The sequence below is a fragment of the Miscanthus floridulus genome, chromosome 10 (genome assembly GCF_019320115.1).
Source record: "Miscanthus floridulus cultivar M001 chromosome 10, ASM1932011v1, whole genome shotgun sequence".
In the NCBI taxonomy this organism is placed as follows: domain Eukaryota; kingdom Viridiplantae; phylum Streptophyta; class Magnoliopsida; order Poales; family Poaceae; genus Miscanthus; species Miscanthus floridulus.
Window position 1 is genome coordinate 191,295 of NC_089589.1, and position 23,542 is coordinate 214,836.

Here is a 23,542-nt window from a genome sequence, read left to right on the forward strand (position 1 = left end):
TTATCCTTTTAGGGGTGGCAGCCATAGCGGCGTCCACATGCAGGTGGCAGCGGGGGCCAACTAGCAGACGTGTGCCACCATCTAGCCGGCGTACCGGCCATCGGTGGAGCCCATGCAGGTGGATCCAGTGGCGATGGGGAGGCCTCGCACTGGATCCACCTGCTCGCCGTAGATCCAGTGGCTCCGTTGCCATCATGAGCCCTAGGCCACGCTCTAGCCTCAGATCCACCACCGGGAAGGGCCCCGCGAGCGGCCGCTTCAGATCCACCGCTGAGGTTGCCGACGTGACCTCCCCAGCATTAGGGCCTCCGCTGGCTGGCCGCGTGCCCATGGGAACAACCAGCGATGGAGGGGAGGGCACGCCGTGGGGGTTTGGGGGTGTGTGGGGGGGAGGGGGAGGAAGAGGGCGGCCGCAGGTGCGCCGCGCCGCCCATGCGGTCCATGCACGGTCGCCATGGTGGCATGGATCGAGAGAGGGAGAGAGAGAAAGAGAGCAGAGAGGAGGAGGCCACTGGGGTCGGGGAGAGATGGCAAGGGTTTCGTAGCAAGGGCGAGGGGCTGTAGCGATGGATGGAGGCAATATGTACCGTCGATCACAGAATCTGTCAGACAGAGGAATTCAGGGCAACGTGGCCACCCTAAGCGGTGGCCAATCCTTCCTGCTTTGATATATAGAAATTCATAACTGCAACTACATACACTTCCTAGATTAGACTGGTTTCTAGCTAGTAGCGGCAAGAATAATTTAGCGCCAAATGTGGATTACCTTAGCATTAGGTTTTTTAGAGGTTAAATCTAGCTATTGCGGTGCCTGTATCTGGCTATTTCAAACATCAGACGGGACTCTGTCTTTTGTGTGGTGTGATGACTTTTACGTAGTCTTTTTCCAAACAATTCATGTGTCAAGGAAGAACAACCAACATCACTAGTCTGTCATGACTCAGGACTATTCTCCCCGCCTCCTGAGCCGTACCAATAGCCCTCCTTTCATCTTCATCGTCGCCATCATCTCGTACGCCGGTGGTGCCACCACGTCGACCCTAAACCTCTGGAGTACGACCGCAACGACCGTCTTCATCTGCACATACGCCATCTCCTTACCAAGGCACAACCACGGCCCAGCGTGGAACACCGGGTACCACACGACGTCGACCGCACGAACTCACCATGCTCACCGAGCCACCGCTCCGGCATGAACTCTAAGCAGTCCTTGCCCCACAGCTTCTCCATCCGGCCCATCGCGTACGCCGAGTAGTTGGCATACCAGCCCACTCGCAGCGCCGTGCCGCTCGGCAGCACGTCGCCGCGCACTGTGACCCAGCCGTTGAATGGCACCGGCGGGTACAGCCGCATCGCCTCGGTGATGGCGGCATGCAGGTAGTGCATCCCCTTCACCTCGCCATCGTCATCGCACGATAATGACGCGCCTCCTCGTGCGCATGCTGCTAGCACCGCGGGTTTGTGGCGAGCAGCCAGAAGAACTAGGTCAGTGCCGACGATGTCATGTCCTTCCCGGTGAGCACGAAGGTGACGACCACGTCCCGCAAGAACCGAAGCTTGGCCACTAGCGTAGGGAACATGGCGCCGAGCTCGCCGCCACCGCCGCCGCCATCATCGTCCATGGCCGCCATGAACCGTGATAGCAGGTCCGCGCTACCATTGTCGAGCCGTTCCTATGACACGCCGTCGCCTTTGATTCGACGATGGACATGGCGTAGGCATCGATGACATGGACGGCCTCCCAGAGCTTGGTGAGCCACCGCACAAACGTGGCCGGCGTGAGCGCGTGCTGGAAGGAGATCGCGACGGCTGTGTCAAACGTCGCGAAGAGTTCCTCCTACGTCGTGGGGTCGTCATCACCGCCGTCCATGCTCTCTACGTCGAACGCGACATGGCAGATGGCATGGAACCCGAACCAGCGTAGCGTGTCCTATAGGTCGATGGCCCTGCCGTCCCTCATGGCGGCATCATCCAGGAGCGACAGGAAGAGGTGGCGCAGGTGCACATCGAGGACATCGTTAGTGAACCGGCAGAGCGAGCGGGACAAGAAAGCGTGCGATGCCAGCTTCCACTGGGGGGCGTGGACAGTGGGCCGTCATTGTTGCTGGCCGCTTGGTTGGAGGAGGCCCGCGGCGCCAAAGACGGAGGAGGAAGACAACGGGCAAGAGGAAGATGAGCACATAGGCAAGGTGGATGGCTTCCATTGTTGTTGCATGGAGGTCGCATTCGTCTAGAACAACTGCTAAAGGTTGAAAAGCCTGCTTGACTTTGTGAAGACTAAACAGCCTGGGCGTGGAATCATCAGTTTTCTTCGGGGTGAAGAGACTGGGTGCGCTGGGTCAGTTGCGGAGGGTGAAGAGAAGCGCCCTGTAGCAATAAGGCTTGTCAATCCTGGCCCACTAACCCTAGCATAAGAGGAGGGAGCAGAAGCTATAAAAGCTGGGCAAGTGACAGAGGCCTAGGGTAGTATGGTAGCCGTATTAATGGCGATCAACCCCAATCACCGACCATCTCGGTACCAACATGCACACAGCCCAAACCGTTTCTTAGATGCATGGATGCATGTGTAAGTACAAATGTTCCTGCATGGTCGGTGAATTGTTTTTATCTGATGGTAAGGAGGAGAGGCATTAAATGTGTCCACCTGCCCGACTTGTTTTTATCTAATGGTAGCATGGAGGCGGATGGGGAAAACTTACCCGTGGCTCATAGATGCATGCACGTAGTAGCAGCAAGCATACAAGCAAGCAAGTGTCAGCAGTGCGCCCGCACACACAAACAGATAGCTTATGCATGCATGCAAAGCAAGCAAGGCCCCACAATAGCATGCACGCACGCGTACTCACATGCGTGCCGACCACCGTGCTAATTAGGCACCGACCATGCATGCCGAGAATCCACCATCCCCTGCTACGCGCCACCGTCCATTTGTGTGCCACCTACAATCACCAGGGAAGCCCTGCTTCATTGAATGCGTCCACTTGCTTCATCTATCCACTACCGAATACATGGAGGAAGACTGGTTGTGACGCGCTTCATCTGAGCTGTAGAATTTCTATCTAACGCACCAACTAAATAGAACGTACGTGGACACCCTAGAAGGCCGCCTATTCAGCGTGCCTTTATATCTCTAATTACATTTAAAAATTAGCCTAAATTAGCTATGATCCATAGCTAGTTTGCTAACAACTAGTTGAAAACTTAGCTAAAATTGGCTAAATTTTAGCTAGCTAGCAATTATCCCTTGTATCTAAAGCCCTAACACTGATTCAAACATAATGATATGGTAGATCATGAGACGAAGCACTCTAAAATCTTGCTCATATATGAACGACATGAATAGGATGATAAAGATACAATGCCAAATATAATGGAGAGGACACATGAGAGCAGAGCTGGTAACAATGGTGACTCTTTGCCCTAGGTAGTTGGAAGATATGGTAAGACGAAGAAGAAGTTGATGTTAGGACCACACGTGTTCGGTTGGAGATTATTGGCATCATGATGTCTTGACATTGGAGATTGTTATTGGATCCATGATGGCTCTCTTAGATCCAATGGTAAATTGTTGACAACCAAAAGTAGCTAAAATATGAAGAGGACTTCAAGGCAATGTTCTTGGTAGTAAAGCAATAGAAAAAGGTATTTGGATCATTGAGTTTGGAGTTTGGAAAGCAAAAAAGGAAAAAGGAGCAGCACCCAGCCTGGCTGGTTTCCCTACCGAGGCTGCCCTACCACCTGTGCCCTGCCTGGTTTTCTTATCCCGGTCCGAACTAATTTGTTTCCAAATCGGTTTTGGATCTAGCTATTTTTGGTACTGAAAGTGCAATCAAGCCCTAATTGTGGGTTTTGGTGATAATAACCACATAATTAGAGGACTAATGAAATTTATCGAGATGACAAGCAGAGAATCTATAATCGAGGATGCTATATGAAACGGAGGACCCCCAAATTACAAATGTTGATGGCTTCAAATTCGAAGGAGGTTTAAATTCTTTTATATTTTGAATTTGAGCATAGGAAAAGCCGTACTATAAAGGGGGACATAATGCTTAAGCTAACATGTGCTACCAAGTGCTCAATCCTACACATATATCCCCAATTTCACAGCCAAGATAGCCAGCACTTCACTCTTACCCTTGCTGTCTTGCCTGGTGCGGCAGTGCCGCACAGGGAGAGAGGCACTGCCGCGACTTAAGTGACCATTGAAGCTGGGGGTATTTATACATTTCCCCTTCCTCCCCAACATCTCTCTCTTCTTCTTCAATCATTCAGCTTATGCAGAAACAGAAAAGTGCTTCTCTCTCTCTCCTCCATTGGTGACCTTGAGCTCCTAAGCTTCCCTATTGATTTCTCCATCAATCATTCTGAGGAAAAGGTGCCAAACTCGATTAGAGAGCAGATCCACTGATTCACAACCTCTAAAGAGCACTTGGTTCACGTTTTGGCCAGCGGTTGTGTTTGTTACTCTTGGAGCTTGGCTCCTAGCCAGCTCGAGCGTCACCCATGGAGCTTGCCAACTTGTGTGGCAGCCCTGGAAGGTTTGTAACAACCTCTTGCAGCTAGTAAACTCACCCTTAATCTCAAGAGTTAAGTCTCTTGACTTGAGAACGAGGAAGGGTTAGAAAGCCCTAAGCCTTAGTGGCTAACCTCAACAACGTGGACTTAGGCAAGCCTTAGTGGCGAGATGAACCACGGGATAAATCATTGTGTCATCTTGTGCTTGCTTTACATTCTTGTGATTCATATTGTTGTTGAGGTGATTTTTAGGTTTGAGATCGATCTACTTGTGTGTGGTGTTCCTACCACTTCTTGCTATCGATCTATGTTCAATATACCTGCAGGGACCTTAGTAACCTCTTGGATCCAAGTTTCCTTTTACAGATTTTGAATTACATCACGAAGTTATCCGTAGGTGCGGCAGTGCCGCTGTTCTAGCTCGGCAGTGCCGCGGGCATAAAGCGGCAGTGCCGCGGGTTGAATTTGACAAAAGTTCAAGTTTTGTTTTAATAGGCCTATTCACCCCCCTCTAGGCTAACCAGAGACCCTACAGGTATGATTTGGACTTGTTTTCTACTGGGATAGGACCACCCCCTCTATATAAATGAGAGGATCAGGGCCATTTGAGGGAACCGACATCCAATTGACTTTTTTACATCTACTAGCAAATATTTGCCCGTGCATTGCAACGGGAGAAAATTTAAACGAGTACTAAGATATGCGGGAACATCTCAAATGACAACTCAAGTGGACAAGTGTTCTTCCTAGCCGATTTGCATACATGTCTTTCCTGACACGCCAAACAAATAAATTTTCTATTTCTTCCATTATTATCCACTTCCAAGGAATGTTCCCGGGTATGATAGTTAATATCAATGGCATTGCCACGTGATGTGCTTAGCATAGCTGGTTTACCACCTTAAGGATCTGCTAGTCATTTGAAAAAGTTGCCTATATCATACTATTGGTTAATTTCATTAATTTTCCTCCTCTGTATGTACTAACTGACTATTGGTTAATTTCATTAATTTTCCTCCTCTGTATGTACTAACAGATTGTTATGGTGTTAGATCACTGTTGTAAGGTGCTCTTTTGATTAGGGCAGGTAATGGCAATGCCAGCGCCAATAGTTAGGGATGCCAGCGCCAATAGTTAGGGATACCACTAACAGACTACTCTTTGACTTTTATCGACTCCTTGAGCGTGAAGGGATCTAATAGCGTTTAGAGGGGGTATAGGGGAGCGGTGTTCTATATGGCTGGATCAGTCCATGGTGTGATTTTTTATAAGTTGAGCCATCCAAGGCCAAAAGAACCATTGTCACTGCAACAACCGGTTAAAATAGACAAACCAAACATCTTCCATGTTGTTATGTAGGAAAAGATTTATTGCACAACATGAGGATTGCCTTAACGTGATGGTATGAAAGTTTTCTCTTGTTCATGAGGTCTTTGTTCAAAGTCTGATTTGATATGGTATTATCTTTTAATATATTATTTTGCTATACACATTGTGCTCTAAGAGTAGGAGTTGGAGTTCCGAGTGCATGAGGGTATAGAATACTGAGTCGGAGAAAAAGAAAGAAAAAATGGAATCTAGCTCACGGTGAACAGAATAGGCACAGAATACCGAGTCGGTAAAAAAGAATCAAGAATCTGGCTCACGGTAGACAAAATAGGAGCACGAGAGAATATAATACCGAGTCAGAAAAGGAAAAAGGAAACAGAATCCTGGTCTTGTTAAACAGAATAGGAAAAAGGAAAAAAGATATAGAAGTAAGACAATATTTTGTCTAACCCGAGTAAAAAAAAGAAAAAGGGAAAATATAATCCTGGTCACGTTAAATAAAATAGGAAAAAAGATACCGAAGTAAGATAATTTTTTTTCTAGGCTTTATGATATAAGGTAGTGGAACTATATGATCCACGGATCCAAATCCCAACAAAAATATAAGCTTGGGTGTTCAACCCCACACAGGAGCTCATGGACATTGCCATGACCCACACCATGGGTGAAGAATCCATCCTCACCAACTTCAACCATGGAAAGGGCAAAGCCCATGGTAATGACGATAATGACCCTTCCTTGCCTAAGAGGAAGAAAAGGAAGAACAAGAAGTGCAAGGGTGGTGATCGAGTTCGTTGATGCAGTCGATTACTTTGGCTAGCCCAAGCCAGGGTAGTTCGAGAAGCTCGTGGAGGGCTCGTGTCGGAACCACGATAGCTTGGTCAAACATGCCTACAAGGATTGTGATCTGATGAAGCGCTATATCAAGGGGGAACTCAAGAGCCTTGGCGCAAAGAGGAAAGACCCTCCGACCAACACCGACAATGACAAGGGAGACTGAGGCAGGTTCCCAACCCTGAAGGTTCCTCATGATATTCTGGAGCACCGACGCCTACAAATCCAAGATGCAACAGGAGCTCACCCGCCGTGAAGTCCACATGGTCTAGCCGAACATGTCATCTTTGATCTCTCGGATCACTCCAACTATGTCCTTCAACTAGACCGATTCCTCTAGTAGTCGACCCGATCGTTGAGAGCATGTAGCTCTCAAAGGTGTAGGGTAGAGATGGCAGACTAGAGGAGGGTGAATAGTCCTTTTTAAAACTTAATCGTGTCGGCCAACCGAAACAAATGCGGAATTAAATCTATCAGTCTAGCCAAGGCTACACCCCTCTATTTAAGTTCACAAGCACCTTAAAAAGATTCTAAAGAAGCAACAAAGGTGCCATGCTAGCTAGAGCTCACCTAATCAATTCTAGAGCAAGGTCACACAAACCTATGCACTAGTACTCAAGCAACTGGGAGAGCTCCTACACAACTAGTGATGCAAAAGCACAAAGCTCCTAAGCTCACTAGCAATGCTTAATAACAAGGCTACACAAGCCAAATTAGAGAGCACAAATTACTTAGCTACACACGCTAAGCAATGTGACTAACAAGGTTACTAAAACCAAATTAGCCACGCAAGGGAGCTAATTCTATGCTACACAAACAAGAAGGCAACTAGCAAGCTACTAAAGCTAAACTAGTCACAAGAGCAACTACACAAGCACAATGTATATGAAAGAAATACAAGCTTGTGTTTTGCGAAAAGCAAACCAACGAGAAGATGATGAAGACAATGTTGACACGGTGATTTTCTCCTGAGGTTCACTTGGTTGCCACCAAGCTACGTCCCCGTTGTGTCGAACGCTCACTTGGTGGTTCGGCGGCTAATTGGCATCACCCGCCAAGCCCGCACGTCGAGCACCGCAAGAACCTACCCCGAAAGTGAGAGTAGCTCAATGACACGCTCAACTAGAGTTGCTCTTCGCGATCCCCGCGGGATGAGCACAATCCCCTCACAAATCCTCCTCTGGAGCACCGCACAATCTTCTTGCATGCTTCAACGGAGTCGCAAGCCACTAAGCCGTCTAGGAGGTGGCAACCTCCAAGAGTAACAAGCACCACCAGCTTGCAACTGGAACACCTAGTGCCACTCGATGCAACCTCATGATGCAATCGCACTAGAATCGCTCACTCACACGATCGGATAAACACTATCAAGCTCAAGTGAGTTAGAGGGCTTCCAAACACACCTACACAAGCCACTAAGGCTCAAGGGTGCTCAACAAACGGCCAAAGGCCGGTCAACACTTCTATTTATGTCCCCATGGGCTAAACTAGCCATTATTCCTTCACTGGGCACTCTACGCACTGACCGGATGCGCAGGTCGTGCATACCGGACTCGTCCGGTCGCTGCGTTCGATCACCGCTCGCTCGCCACATGTCACTAGCCATTGCCGCCAACGGCTAACTCACCTGTGAACCTGACAATATGACCGGACGCACCTCCTCGACATGAACTGACTCGCAACAACGTAGCGTCCGGTCGAGTCCAGAGAGCTCCCGGAGCCTCTTTTCTGAAACCGGACACGTCTGGTCCCTGGTGACCGGACTCGCCTCCACGTCCGATCCCCTCAGGATCAACACAGCGCGCTACGTCAGTGTACGTCACCACTGATCGGACGCAGGCCCTGTGCGTCCGGTCACTTTTACTGTACAACGTCTAATCAACTCGGCCACTCTGAACGCGCCTGGCCAGACTACCGGACGTGTTCGGTATCGATATCGGACGTGTCTGGTCACGTCGGGAACACAGCCGCCTGAGTCAGATACCGGACGCGTCCGATCCACATGTCGGACACGTTCGGTCACCCGTGACCAGCGCTTTCAACTCATTTTCTTTACCAACTTCTTCTCCTTTGCAAATGTGCCAACACCACCAAGTGTACACTATCATGTCCAAGTATGTTAGCATTTCACAAACATTTTTTCCAAAGGAGTTAGCCACTCAACTTGCCACGCCACTAGATCCTAGCAACGATGCAAAGTTAGATTACTCGAGTGGCACTAGATGACCGATATACAAACAAATTTACCCCTCTGGATAGTACGGCCATCTATCCTAAATCCGGTCATGCACTTCTCTACACAACCTTTGACCGATGAAATAAAATGCCCTAAGTTATACCTTTGCCTTGCGCATTCCATTCCAACTCCTCCGATGTTGATGCAACACATGCACCAACATGATCAACAATGATATGATCCACTCCGTATTATTATGTGGCCGTATTGGTTCATCGATCTTGACTTCACTTGCTCTTCACCGTTGCTTCGGTCCATCGGCGTCAAGTCATCACTCAACTTGCCCTTCACACTTGCAACCGATCCATCGAGCCAAGTCATATTTTGATCTTCTTCCCCTTGATCACATGACTCAATATCATGTCTCATGTGCAATGAGCTCCTTCATCATCACATGTGTGAGCTTTGCAACATCTTCGAGCCATCTACACCGTCATGGGATATGTTACTCATACATATGTACTTGTGGATTAATCACCTGTATATCTCACTCAAACACATATTAGTCCACCTAAAGTTATCACTCAATTACTAAAACCAAACAAGGATCTCTCAAAAGGTCCTCATGGATGGAGGTGACAACCTCAACACCCTCTATGCCAAGACGTTGGTGATCAGTTTGAGGATCTCTCGCTCGTAGATCAGCCTGATTGGTGCACCCGTCCGCGGGGTCATAACTAGGAAATAGGCCAAGCCATTGGTTTGCACGTTACTTTCGGCGACCGCAGAAACCACCAGACACGATGGGCTAAAAATTAATGTGGGCTACTAGAAAAAATCGTTTGGGCGGAGCCACTACTTGATGCAAATGCAAATGGAGCATGCAAAAAATTAGGAAAAGAGGCAGCCTGATGGATGAGTCAGAGGTGAGGGTCTGAGTTCACTCCCACCAAAATTAGTATCTAAATAGGTTCTTTTCATGTCGGTTTATTAAACACCTATACATACAAATTTTACGTAGAGGTTTATTTATTATGGAATAATATACCGAAAATATGTTTTCATGGCAGCTTTTGAGCCACCTTTATAGTGGTGGGTTTTCAACTCATGGAAATCTCTGTTAGCTAGATAGGCGGCCTATTGCCATACTGTTATTGGAAGGATCCACTAGATTTCTTTTAGATAGACCAGATAATAAACACCCGTGTCTCCTTGGCAGCATACCAACGACCGACACCATCTATCCTGTACGTGTAACATTTTTTTACTCTCTGTGAGAGTCTGAGTTGAAGTTGGTTCCATGAGGACGATCACTATCAAGAATGTAAGCATTATATTTATATTATTATTAAAGCAACTCCAAGGTGCATGGGATCGATCGATGTATACATTATGGCGTACTGGCCGGCGACGAGCGGGCAGGCAATGCATGCACAAGAGGTGGCCGATCGAGGGGGAGAAGGCGCGCGGGAGGGGAAACTAGAGGCCTCGTGTCCACAGTCCACAGCATATGCATGAGCATGATGCGGCCTGGCCGGATCGATCGATAGGAGCTAGGACCGGAAACGCATGACCATATCAATGGTGGTACATATGCATCGTACGATCCTATCCTTTGGTTGCCAAGCGAAGACTGCACGCGCCTCGTCCATCAGATCTATATGCCGCGCCCGGTTGCACATGCATGTGCATGTATATGCGCATCCCTCCATCTACCTCCTATACTATATGCATCTTCATTCTCCAGCCCCCACGCCTAAGGGCTTGTTTGGTAGAGCTCTATCTGATTCGATCTGATTCTCTATGGAACTTGATTCTCTGATAGAAGTGATTCTGTGGCTGAAAGTGATTATCTTTGATTCTTTAGCATAAACTCTTGAAATCATGATGGAGAATCACTTCACAGAATCAGGAGAAACTACTTTTTTCAGCTCTCAACCTCCTAGTTCATTTTAGATAATCACTTCACGGAATCAGCAGAGAATCACTTCTCTCTAAAAAATTGTTTGGCAGAGCTCCTGCTGAATTCAGCAGAGAATCAGCTCTGGGAGCTCTGCCAAATGGGGCCTAACTAACCTCTCCAATCTGATCCTATCCACTCCACTGGACTTGGAGATCGATCGATGGGGTAACTAGTCTCTCCGATCCGATCCACTCCACTGGACTTGGAGATCGATCGATGGAGCAGTTATCTGATCACATGCTCGCCAATGTCCTGGGCCGCCTGCCACCCGGCAGCCTAGCGGCGTTACGCACTAATTATCGGACTCTAGCATGTCCTGGGCCACCTGCCGCCCAGCAGCCTAGCGGCGTCACACACTAATTATCGAACTACCTATCTTGATGTTTTGAGTCTACATTCAGAGCTTTTTTCCAACTACCGGGACTACTAATTTCAAGTACAAAGCTCTCCTATGAATATGCTACTACTCTTACTTTCTACCTGAATCTGAGCACTGAAGAAAGCTCTTTATTGCACCATAACCGAGTCTCTCCTTACATCTCTGATCAAGTTACATGGTGGCATGTATGGCCGATTGTTTTCCTAGAGGAACCTTCCAAAGATTCTCGTGACCTCCGTCAATCATTTGTCCATAATTCTCTTTAATCGGTAGCTCGATGGCTCCCGGTAAACATTTGAATCATTTGAATCCACCACTAAACTTGTACCAATCGTTAGTGGCATTCCTGAAGCCAATAAGATACATCAATGGTTATGGCCATTGTCACCTTGTCATCTAGCGTGGATGTAGATCCACCCAGGCGGCTTGCCATAGAAATCACGACGTTGTTGCCAATAATCAATTGTTTTCCTCCAGTAGCTCTTTTAGCTTGCTGTACACTTGATTGTAAGTTTGAGTCTTAAGGTCAAAATAGATATGGTGGATAGGTGGAGCTGCTTGAGCCAAGGGTCCAAAAGCAGGCTAGTAAAAATATGAAAACCTTGCGCTGCGGCATGGTCCGTTTAGTTGGGATTGGCGGATCCAGGAGTAGGTGTGGGACGTGTGCCTGGCCGGCGAGATGAGGGCAGGCAGGCATGCATAATAGGTTGTCTTGAGTAATTCCTTTGCCCTTATGAGATATATATACTGCCGCCTGCACAACATGATGCATATATGCCGATCGACACACCATATGCATGAGCATGCATATGGGATGCATGATCCATGAGTTAAGGGGCGGGTCGATCGGAGGAGGAAACGCATGCGCAGTGCAGATCGATCATCTCAATGGTCGGTGGGATGCATGCATATCGTACGATCCTAGCTACTAGCTATCCTTTGGTTGCCAAGCGACAAACGATTGCGCCTCGATCAGATCTGTATGCCGCGCCGCCAGGCTGCACTACATCTCTCCATCTCCCTCGTATGCTATACGCATCTTCATTCTCCAGCCGCCACACCTAGCCCCTCAGCTCTCCGATCCGATCCAATCCAGTCCACTGGACTTGGGAGATCGATCCATGGAGCAGTTACCTGACGATATGCTCGCCAATGTCCTAGGCCGCCTCCCTCCCAGCAGCCTAGCGGCGTCACGCTGCGTCCGCAAGCGCTGGTGCTCCATCATCGACGCCCGGCGCCTGCTGCGCGCCGACCTCCTCCCTCTCCGCGTCGAGGCTTTCTTCTGCAACAGCTACATCCTATTCGAGAACTCATTCCTCTTCGCATGCCCCTCGGCGGCGCGCCGAATCCCCGGCGGCCATCTTGACTTCTTCGACGACGATGACGTCTCTCGGGTAGCCATGGATCACTGCAATGGCCTCCTCTTGCATTATGAGATGGTTGTTAACCCTGCCACCCGACAATGGGCCACCTGGCCTCCCAGACCACAACACCTGGACAACTTGTGTACGTCGTATAACCTCTGTGTTTCCCTTGTGTATGATCCCATGGTGTCACCTAATCACTATGAGGTGTTTCTTATTCCCCTACTACCACCTGGTTGCAATGATGATGATAGAAGAAGCAGCAGCGGCGACGACCACCGTGTCCTTCTTCAGCAAGAATGGCCGCCAACGCCATACACTGCATTCGTCTTCTCCTCCACCAAGGAGTGGAGATGGGAGGATTGCTGATATGATGCATATCGAATCCAGGAGGGAACGAAAAGGTGTCTATTTCCGAAGATCACTTTATGTGCATTGTCTAAATGATTCTGTTATGAGGTATGTTATGTTATGTTACATTGTTACCCTGATCCCTGCATGTATGATTAGTTTACTCAATTAATTCAATGACGATGCATGATATATACCATCTCTAATTAATTTTCAGACTATCTTTGTCCGATGACAAGTACCAAATTATTAAACCACCGGCAGCACTAGCACAGAACAAAACTAAAACTAGTGACCGCTATGTTTCCTCTTACCTAGGAAAATCAAAGAAAGGGGTATACTCTGCATTAGTTGATTTGGATGGCCCTCAATTTCGAGTTTGGTTGCTTAGCGAATTTTCTGCTGGTCAGACGGAGTGGGTGCTCAAGTGTAACGTCAGCCTTGAAGCAGTGGTGAATTTTGCCGTTCATAATGAAAAATATGGCGCCGACGGACCATGGATCATTAACGATAAGAAGAGTTCCAACAGGGAGAAGGAAACACAGCCCACTGCACAAGAGGAGGAGTTTGCTGAATGGGACTTCGACAATGGTGCTATCATCCCTCAAACCAAGGGCAAAGACAACTGGCTGCATCTAATATATTTCCTCGGATTTCATCCTTACAAAGAGATTGCCTTCCTTTGCATATCACAAACAAGTGTAATATCTTATCATTTGAATAGCTCAAAGGTTCAATATTTAGGCACCATAGATATTCCTGAAATGGAAAACGGATTCCTATACACACCATGCTGGATGGGGGAGTTATCTGAAAAGAATAAGGCATAGTATAGCTTACTACTCATATATCAAAGGCAGGTTGAGTTCGCAATCATTATTGTTTATTTGGAGCATACTATATCAGTAGTCTTTTCGCTTTGTTGTTAGCTTATTAGCCCATAAATGTAACAGTTGGTTCCTCCCCGCTTGCTAATAATCAGAGTGGGCTGGTCTCCAACTTTGCTTTTATCATTATATATTTACATATTTTTCCCATCATGTTTTTTTATTTTATTGTGGTGATAAATATGCGTAATGTAGTGTGCTTCGCCATTGAACGGATAAAATAGAGATACGATAACTATATTTCTCTGTGTTTGACACAGAGAATTTTTTTTTTCTCCAAAAAGCTCTAGCGAAAGTGAGAAACTGTAGTCAATTACCCTGACATCATAACATTAGAGTCAAAACTTGGAAGCAGCACTGAGTACTACTGTAGGTGCAATAGTCACAGCAAAAGACGTAAAACAAGATTTGCAGTGACACAACACATCTCCTCCTAACGAGTGTGCCATGCAATCGGTGATGATGGTAACTAACTAGACCAATACAATAAGGCAAGGTGCGTCTTTTCTTTAGCAACTAGATGAGTTGAAATTTTTTCCTCAGCAATACAGGAGCACATAATTATAATTTGAAAGCAAAGTGCAAAAAATGTGCAGAATTTCTCCTTTTCTCCCATTGTTACCGAACCAAAAGGATATATTTTCAATGGACTCGCAGCACATAGATCTAGCTATAAGCTGCTTTGACGATTCTATCAAAGGCCGACACCCTTCTTTTACAACTCCAAGTCACTCTGACGCTTGACATAGCCAACTGTAGGATTCGTCTTTGATATGATGCCGTGCTCTGATCCATATTCTGATGGAAGGGGGTGGATTACTGTTGTTCAGGAACTTTGTTGTATTATTTCTCTCTACTACTTCTTAATGAATCCCGTGCATTCAAAATGCACGTTCGAGAAAGAATATATTAATTCTGATGGAAGTGAGAGGAACAATGCTAGTAGCATCACGGGTTGGACAATAGAATAGAATCACCTGATGACAGTGGAGTGTGAAAATGAGATTACTGACGCCTGAATGAATGAATGAATGAATTGCATGATGATGTCAAGGGAAGGGAGAAAGTACTTACTGTGGTACAAGCAGGCATCCTATTCAAGGTCGGATAGCTGGACCGCGACGTGTTCCTTCCTTCCTTCCTTGTGGGATGTGCTGCCTTGGGCCTAGGCCGGGTCATGGAGAGGAGGCCTATTATATAGATAGAAAGAAAGAGGAAGAAGGCCCAGCCTCACCCGGCCCACGATGCCGATTTTCGACTAGGAAACCCCATCCCACCATTGTCAAAAAAGAAAAGAAAAAAAGGAAACCCCATCCCACCAGTCATCCAACACCCTCATCCAAGAGAAGGCCAAGCCCAATTCCACATCTGAGGGAGACACTGACCTAGGGTCATCAGATTGATAGGCAGTAGCTTAGTTGCTGCTAGTGATTCAACTCTCAAGTCTGGTACACCCCCTGTTGATCTTAATCAAGGGATCTCTTGCTATGTCGCCTTGTTTGTGAAGAAGAACTGGTAGAGCGTACACTTAAGTCTTAGGAAAATACATCTGTCCATGTCAGTAAATTTTTGGCAAAACCCAGTAGCAAATTGACTATTACTGATCGTGATCAAAATGCTGCGATCTCACCGTGCTTATGCTTGCAAGTTTGTTGAGTATGAATGGATTCGTGTTGAAGTTCTATGCCTTTGGAGTTTGTATATGAGGCTAGTGCTGGTACATTTTTTTTTGGGTGTGTGTATATGGATTTTGGATGACAATTGAGAATTAGTTGATAAGAGCGAAATGGTTGGTTGAGCAGTTCAAGTGTTGTTTCCTGAAACTTTTAGTCACTGGAATTTTAGAACTTGAGAGCTATGTTAAATGTGCTTACATGTTTCTTACCCAAATGTTTCATTGAATATGCATATTTGATATTTTATTGTAAAACATGCAAGTTTCTAGTTTATCATCCTAGAAACACCTGCTGTTTAACTAGGTAATCCCGAACCTGTTCTAGTTGAGATGTATTATGTTCAATTCTAGTTTAAGCATTCCTGTTATTTTCCTTATCTCAGCAGCTCTAGCACCATGATCTTTTGCCTTTCTGTTGGCATGGTTTATTATCAAATGTGTTTTAATATTTTACTATAATGAACACTATGGTACCCATGTTTGCACATACTGTAGTTTTTTTTTCTTTTTCATCTAATAGCCACATTTGAACTGCAAAGTGCTGCGTGATATTAGATGGTACAAACCGGTGTTTTTTTTGTTGAACTGAAACAGGCTTCCAATGCAGAAAGCAGATATGTATATCCCCTGATTTGTGTCCATCAAATCCACATACTTTCACAGTTTCACTAGCTTCCTCATGATGTTTCTGACTAGTCCCAGCTGAGAGCAAGCGTGCTTCAAGCCATTGAAGTGGCAGATTGAGTGGTGGAGAATGACAGTTGTGGGAATGCTGCTTTACTTGGTACCTGCAGTGTCCGAGCTATGCAACTGCATGCTTGACCTTCAGGTTGGCCCTTTAAATGTGCTGAATGCTGCTACACACGTGCGCCTTTTTTTTTCCTCTCATATACTGCCCTCTAGAAACTTTATATGTTCTAAATAGTCCAGAAGGATAGAGGTTGACATTTTGTTGCGGGATAATCTTTTTGCTGCTGGAAATTGTGACATTTTGTTACACATATTTGTTAGCAAGCAATTTAGGACTAAACCTGAAAGATACACATTTTTCCTGATTGATGACAAGTGTGAGTCTTTAGATTTGAATGCTTCTTCACTGCTGTTAGTACAAGGAAGCATTTCCAGAATGTATTTTGTTGTTGATGTTTCTGTTGTTAAGTCTCATCATGGATATCACCTTAAAGTTGCTGTGCTAGCCTGAATCATCTTTATTACTAAGTTTAGCCACGTGTTTTGCAAGCTGCACATAGCATGGAATGGTTTTACATTGTAGACTTTCTGTTGCTTGCTGGTAGGTTATTAACAGCACTTGTATGCGAATATTGGAGTGGGTGCAACTAAGTCACATGAAGAAAGTTTACCTGTCATGTAACCTGGTAAGTGGTGACTGTTCCTGACATTTTGTTTGTGCATTGCAGAAATCAGCATCAAGTAATCTTCTCCGTTTCATTTGTAAATTGGCCCAATGACTTCTGGAAGAATGAACTGATGGACTTTTCTAACAAAAGTCGAGCTGAAGGGAGCAGGAGTGCTGAAAGTGGTCCCATGCTTTTAGATGTCCTCGAAGGTTATCTGAAGTATAAGGTTTATCTCTTGCTTGATCATTATCATATAGCAGAAGCTAGAATCATCTTTTTATTTCTTTTCCAATATATAGAAAAAAAGGGAAAGCTTTTGGGGGTAATGTACCCATTTTTTTGTTCTCCTGTAAAACTGTATGGTCCTTTATGGATCCTCTTATGCATTATGTGCAGTATCAAGGATGTGATATTTGTAAGTTCGCTAGAAAGGAAAAACATTCAGAGAGTGTAGACAATAATTCAACCAGAATTGATGAAAATTGATATGCTCCTTTAGTCCTTGAATTTGGCCAGTTGTCTTATGCCATATGGGATTTATATTTAAAATGCATTATCATTACCATTGCACCGAGATCTGTTTACATGTGATTTGTCAATCTCAACATATTGACGCAAGGACCTATTGTCAAGGTCTCCTTTTGATAGTCTGTGGTGCTTGACTGCTCTGGGTGTGAGCTGCATTTGTGCGGCTTTCTGCCTATGAACTTTAGTTCACTCTGTATAAGAATTTTTTTTTCAGCTTGGCTTTTCATGTCCTCAAGCAAGTAAAGTTTCTTTGTTTATTAATATTTTTTTATTAATCTTCAAATATAGTCAATATACTCAAATGTTCTAAACATGCTTGTTGGTCAGAATTCGCATCAAACAAGGATAGGCAGGAGGAGGATGGTGGGTTCAGAGTCTGATCCATCACTAAATGTTGACCATAGGAAGGCGGATCTGTATATACCTGCTCCCGTGCTTTGTGTCCATACCTAACAGTCTTACATGCCTGTGCACTAACTACCTCCCTCTTTGTCCTCTGCTCAACTCCCTTACTTGTTGGCCTTGCATTGCTTCCACCAGTCTATACAGCTGCAGCAGAGTGGAGGACTAAGGTGACCACCTATGCGAACCCTCCTGTTTTTCGATTACTCTCTTTACTTGCTCAATTCGTCGCCTATGTGAATGCCCTTCCTTGGATTACTATAATTTGGTTGATTTATTGCAGAATTTTTCACCACAATATAGTTCAGTTTGTCTCTGAAGTATTGGTCTACTACTCTCTTTAAGTTCCATAATTCCCCTTTGCATTAGACATTAGTTTTGTTACTCTCTCTCTCTTCTACGAACAAGCAAATGAGCTGCTGCTTTGATTACAAATTCATAAATTGTCCCCTTTTTTCAGGTCAGGGAAGATGAAACCTCATGAGAAGGTGGTTGTTCTGAAGCCTGTGGCCTCCAGGCCTTTCTCCAGCTTAAGGTTCTTCCGAAAGGTTCTGCAAGACTTCAATGCCACCAGTTCCCTAACAATCACCATTTGGGAGGAGTCAGATCTAATCAGGCCAAGAGCCGCTCTGTTGGCATCGTTGCTGGGTGATCTTCCAACACAGATAGCAGCAACCACAGTAAGTCTCACACTGGTTTTGCTTTGGAAAGAAGCTTGATGAATTTTGATAACGATAATTTTATGCTAAGTGGAGCCTTCTAAATTAAAGTATTTGTCTGTTATATATATTCAGTTATTGAACTTATCCAGGGTATCTTCATGTGATCTTGTTTCAAATATATGTTAAACTTAACTTACAGGATGCTGGGTCGGATACCATATCTGAGGGCGTAGAAGTATATTTCAAGTGTTGCGACCATGTAACTGTTAGAATCGATGTGTACCTCTGTGTGTAACCGTAGATCCGGGTGAGCATCCTCGTTCTTCTCCGTGGATGCACCTCAGCGGGTAGACGCCGATGCCGTCGGTGTAGTAGGCGTCCATCGTCGTGGAGACGATCACCAGTGGCCCGGTGTAGACCCAGTGGCGCTGGGGTGAACCGTAGTGGTACGGTAGTGATCCTGCAGGGGCGACGGCGGAGTCGGTGGGCTCATCCCGTCGCTGGCAGCACGTCTTTAGGATCGGATTAGGGTTTCTCTGTAGGTGGGTGGCGGCTCCGTTCAACCTCGTGCCGAACCCAGTTCCCCACTCATCTATATATATATGCTGTGCGACAGGGACCCACCAACCAGTTAAGGTTGGGCTCCCCCGATCAGGGAGCAGAGGCAAGGGCCCAATAGGCCGGTGGAGATCAACTAACATTCTCCCCCTTGATCTCATTCCATCTTTCACTTTCATATCATTAACTTTTGTTCATTCCATTACAGATTAGCTCATAGAGCATGTCTCATCATCACGGTCCATTGCCGATAGACTTAACAGCTACAACTCACTACTCTGTTCTGAAATAGATACTTATCTTTGAGCCTTCTTTTGTCCAGGAATTTTATAGGCTTTCCCTTAAACCCATGCTAGCTACATGTTCTCTGAACACCATGTCCTCTGAACATGTTGGGTGGTAAGCCTTTTGTAAGCGGATCCACGAGCATCTTTTATGTACTTATATGCTCAAGACTCATGACTTAATCCTGGACTTTATCTTTCACAACATAATACTCTATGTCAATGTGTTTGGCAGCACCACTTGACTTATGTTGTGAGCATACTGTACTGCCAGATTATAATCGCAGTATAACTTTAAGTGGTCTATAGATGTCGTCAACCACCTTCAAACCGGGTATGAACTTCTTTAGTCAGTTCACCTGCCCGTTGGCTCATAACACGCTACAAACTGTCATACATTGTGGACGATGTAGTGACAGTTTGCTTTGAGTTTTTCCATGAAATAGCTCCCCTTTGCGAGATGATAGAAAATCCACGTCTGGATATGCATTCACTCTCGCATAATCAGAATCTGAATATCCCACCATGTGGAGTGAATCAGATCTTCTATATGTCATCATGAGGCCTTTCGTTCCTTGCAAATAATGCAAGACTTTCTTTACTAATTTCAGTGTTCTATTCCAGAATTGCTCTGGAATCTGCCAAGTAAAACCCGGTAACAAATGCCAAGTCAGGGCGCGTACATACTTGAGCATGTTGCAAGCTTCCGACAGCTGAAGCATATGGAACCACTTTCACTTTATCGATTGAGCTCATATTGGTTCCTAGGGCATTTAAAATCCTCATATCTGTCGCCCTTGACTATAGGAGCAGATGAGGGACTATATTTGTGCATACTGAATTTCTTTAAGATCTTTTCCATGTATGCCTTTTGTGACAGTCATTATACCATTTTTCTTCTATCTCGATGAATCTCGATCCCTAGAACGAACGAGGCTTCGTCAAGATCTTTCATATCAAGTTTTGAGGACAAAACTTCTTTTGTCTCCTGTAGTAGACTGACATCACTACTAGCAAGTAAGATATCATCTACATACAGGACAAGAAAGATAAACTTCCCATTCTTAAACTTTGTATAGACACAATTGTCCTCTACATTCTCTTTTAAAACCCAAAATTCTTTATTGACTGATCAAACTTCAAGTACCACTGTCTTGAAGCTTGCTTTAATCCATAAATGGATTTCTTTAGGTGGCATCCCATTCGTTCTTTTCCTTCTATGACAAAACCTTTCGGTTGTGCCATGTAAACATTTTCCTCTAAGTCTCCATTGAGAAATGTCGTCTTTACATCCATCTGATGTAATTCTCAATCGTAATGTACCACTAATGCCATTATGATTCTAAAGGAAACTTTACATGAGACTGGAGAAAAGGTCTCATTGTAATCAATCCCTTCTCTTTGCATAAAGCCTTTTGCCACAAGTCACGCTTTATATGTTTCTATATTCCCTTGAGAGTCAAGTTTTGTTCTGTAGACCCATTTACAACCTACTGTTTTGGCTCCTTTAGGAATTATTTCCAAGTCCCAAACTCTATTGGCATTCATCGATTTCATTTCATCTTCCATGGCCTTAAGCCACTTTGATGAATGATCACTTCTCATGGCTTCTTCAAATGAGGTGGGATCATCCTCCATTTGAAATTCCTTAGTGTTATACACTTCATAATAAGCAGAAATAACTGATTTTCTAACTCTTTGAGACCTTCTAGGGGCCTCCACATTTGGCACATCTACTGTTTGAGGCTATTGTTGCTCCCCCTCATGTGTGGCAATAGGTTCTATAGGATCCTGAAGAACAGGTTTCTCATTTTCATTTATTGTTGCCACAGGTGGAATAACAACAGGTGCTGACACCATAGTATTTTGCACTGTCGGTGCAGCGACAGCATGTAGTGAGAAAATTGGCTCATGAATCATTGGAGTGGGCGCATACACCCGCTTCACTTCAAGGTCAATTTCTTGAGCTACCATGCTCCCCCTCATCTTTTCATCATCTAGGAAAACAACGTGTCTCGTTTCCATAAACTTTGTGTGTCTCTCTGGACAGTAGAAACGAAAACCTTTTGACTTTTCTATGTAGCCAAACAAATAACAACTTACTGTTTTGGGATATAACTTTTTAATGTTTGGGTTAAACACTTTAGCCTCAGCAGGGCTCACCACATTCACAGAAGTGGTTTAGCGAGGGTACTCTTTGTGTCCATAATTCATACGGTGTTTTGGGCATCGACTTTCTTGATACTCTATTGAGAATATGAGTGGCAGTTTTAACGCCTCCATTCACAGGCTCAACTGTAAGGTGGAGTAACTTATCATACTACCCACCATATCCATTAGGGTACGATTGATTCTTTTAGCTACTCTATTCTGCTGAGGTTCGCCCGGTGTAGAATACTGGGCTACTATGCCATTCTTTTAGGGTATGCCGACCGTAGTACTCCCCCACGGTCAGACCTGACTATCTTAATCTTTAATATCTTAAATTTATCCAATACATTTTTTCTTTTTTTGATTGGATAAATATGGACATAATGGGAGTAATCATCTGTGAATATTATGAACGAATCATTACCATCCACACTCTTTACAGGAAACTGACCACAGATGTCTGTGTGAATAATCTGTAAAATTCCTGCGCTTCACTTTCCTTTTATGCATTCTCTGCATTGTTCTAAATCTGAGAGCTCTAATGGAGGAAGAATATCATTCTTAACTTGTCTTTCTATTCTCCCCCTCGAAATATGGCCTAAACGACAGTGCCATAATTTCGACGACGCATCATGAGCTCTCTTATGCCACCATTTCCAGATTAATATTCTGTCACCAGCTGTTTCATCAGCTGAGTGGCATATATCTTTGAAGAGCCAGTGAACTGACTCTTTATATGTCTTTGAAGAGACAGTGAACTGACTCTTTATTCTATCGAGGTACTCGGTGACCGTGTCACATTCTGGGATTGAGCCCACAATTTTAGGTTAAATCATGTTCTTTATCACAGCCAAACATTTCTTGTTGACAGTGACCCACTTTCTATGCTCAAAAGTCAGAGGACATCTTTTGGGATTCAAAATCCCTTTCTTTAGTTGCCCAAGTGGCATCATTCTCTTTTGTCTCCCTCACCGGTGCCACAAACTTAGTGGAACACGGTGAGGTGACTACCCAGTCCACCTTAGACAAGATGAAAAACAGGTCAAAACTTTTCTTAACATAAAATAACACCATTTGAATGCCTTGATTCCAACGTTAGTCAAAATCAAAACATACAATTATTCTTATACACTAATTCTACATCACCGTTGGGTAGAAATAGAATTAATGCATAAATCATTAACTTTCACAATTGTTCTTACACACTAATTCTACATCACCGTTGGACAGAAATAGAATTAATGCATAAATCATTAAAATTAACATCTGTTCTTATACACTAATTCTACATCACCGTTGGACAGAAGTAGAATTAATGCATAAATCATTAAAATTATGATATTGTTATTAACAACGTTGGTCAGAAAATAACAACATCATAATCATGTCAAATCTCTTTTTCTCCAATTAAATACCACATTGGTTCAAAATAACTGGAGAATCAATATTTTCTTTAGCAGCGGAAAAAATCTCTTTTTCTCCAATTAAATACCACATTGGTTCAAATTAACTGGAGAATAAACAATTTCTTTAGCAGCGGAAAAACTTTCACTCAATTTCTTGAATTTTACCCACAGGGAAAAATTACTTTTCTATTTTTCTTTTGAGCCAATTTGCATTTTCAATTTCCAGGAAATAAACATTTACTGAAAAAAGAAAAGCATGAAAAATTCATTATCTATTTTTCAGAAGCTTTTCTGGTTCATATCTATTTTCTAGAAAAATAACACGTTGGTGTAATTTTACCAGAAATTTTAAACCATTGGAATTCATTCAAGTCAGCTTCTGAAATTAAATAAAACCTTTCTATATTCTTCTATTCATTTTTGGCCCGGCCTGTAGGAACAGTGCACAGCCTATCAGCTACAATACGTCCGCGGCCTGCTAAACAGCCTGGCCCAGCTCTGTGCGCGATGCCCGGCCACACCCAGGCCACAACCTGGGCCTGGGCTAGCAAAGTGCCGCGCGGTGCGCTCGCCCGCCTGGGCCGCTCGCTGGCCTGTGCATCCGGCGCCGTTGGATCTCATCCAACGGCCGTTCGATCGTTTCGGCCGAACAAAAGGTCTTCACCGGCCGCGGTCCCGAACCCTAGTTTCATTTGCTCCTTTCTGATTCTCTCTCTT

The 23,542-nt window shown here is 44.8% G+C and overlaps 2 pseudogenes; one reads left to right on the forward strand and one right to left on the reverse strand.

The window, feature by feature from the left end:
• Positions 1–946: 946 nt before the first annotated feature.
• Positions 947–11,815, reverse strand: LOC136487298 (cytochrome P450 CYP94D108-like; annotated as a pseudogene).
• A 304-nt stretch (positions 11,816–12,119) lies between these two features.
• LOC136487810 (uncharacterized) lies at positions 12,120–13,939 on the forward strand (annotated as a pseudogene).
• The last annotated feature ends 9,603 nt before the right edge of the window (positions 13,940–23,542 follow it).